This window comes from Poecilia reticulata, linkage group LG10 (genome assembly GCF_000633615.1).
Source record: "Poecilia reticulata strain Guanapo linkage group LG10, Guppy_female_1.0+MT, whole genome shotgun sequence".
Lineage (NCBI taxonomy): Eukaryota > Metazoa > Chordata > Actinopteri > Cyprinodontiformes > Poeciliidae > Poecilia > Poecilia reticulata.
Genome location: NC_024340.1, coordinates 30,008,510 through 30,009,821, shown reverse-complemented (window position 1 = coordinate 30,009,821; position 1,312 = coordinate 30,008,510). Strand labels below are relative to the sequence as shown.

Below are 1,312 nucleotides of genomic sequence, written 5' to 3'. Positions count from 1 at the left end.
AAGCACATATTTTATCAAATTATTAGTTGGTTAATCCTACAACTGTATAGATAAGTCAAGCAGAAAGAATTCAGATTTCCATGTTTAATGTTAGAAGGATTTTTGATCGAGCAAAAGGAATTCACTGCACTTTAAACAATAAAATGTTATGAATTTTTAGTTTATTGCATATATTAATTAATTTTAGTATTGTGTAAAAAGACTCAAGTGTTGAAATAAAAAAAAGAACAGAACAGCAGGGGACACAGTGACAAATTGAGCTTTGGTTTTGGTTCAGCTCTGTTTTATTTCAGCATATCGTATTCACAGTGGTGCAGTTGGTAGAGCTGCTGCCTTGCAGCAAGAAGGTTCTGGGTTCGATTCCCGGTCTTTCTGCATGGAGTTTGCATGTTCTCCCTGTGCATGCGTGGGTTTTCTCCGGGTACTCCGGTTTCCTCCCACAGTCCAAAAACATGACCGTCAGGTTAATTGGCCTCTCCAAATTGCCCCTACGTGTGAGTGTGTGTGTGCATGGTTGTTTGTCCTGTGTGTCTCTGTGTTGCCCTGCGACAGACTGGCGACCTGTCCAGGGTGACCCCGCCTCTCACCTGGAACATTAGCTGGAGAGGCAGCAGCAACCCTCCCGACCCCACTGAGGGACAAGGGTGCAAGAAAATGGATGGATGGTATTCACAGCCAGATTACAGAGACCAACCCACGAATCACCAAATGTCGTCCTTTAAAGCAGACACTCCCCTCACAGAAGTGTGAGAGGATTCTGTTTAACTATTTTTTTCAAATCCCTCTACAATTCTGGTGAACAGATGTTCCTATTACGATTTTTAAATTACAAAATGTCAGGGGTTGAGATTTACATTGTATATATTTTTGGCCTTTTTGCATCAGCAGTGTTGGACTTTATCAGTCATCCAAAAGCAAACTCGGCAGCAGCATCAATCCATTATTTACTACAACCTAAATAACAGAGCAGCTTATACACAAACTGCCTCCACAATTTACCAACCAGAGGAATCAATAAGACAGAAGAACAATAACAGACAACACGTTAAAACATTTCATAATGAATGATCTACACCTGGGGTCCCAACATCACCACAAATCAAAACAGCCATTTGAAAAATAGATGAAATCTAACATTACATTAAGCCTCATCGTGACAGTCAATACAAACATAGATGATATAACCCTGGGTCTACCATCCGCCGTTTGCTGGTCAGAAACTTCACACTCATCCACTACTTTTCTTTATCACACAGTATGTTAACAATTTGTCTTTGTAACATGAAATACTTTTTTACCTTCAGTATATATA

General features: G+C 39.9%; 1 long non-coding RNA gene across 4 annotated transcripts in view; it reads left to right on the top strand.

Moving 5' to 3' along the window:
* LOC103471844 (uncharacterized) overlaps positions 1 to 1,312 on the top strand; it is a 26,251-nt gene that overhangs the window by 19,917 nt on the left and 5,022 nt on the right. The window lies entirely within an intron of this gene.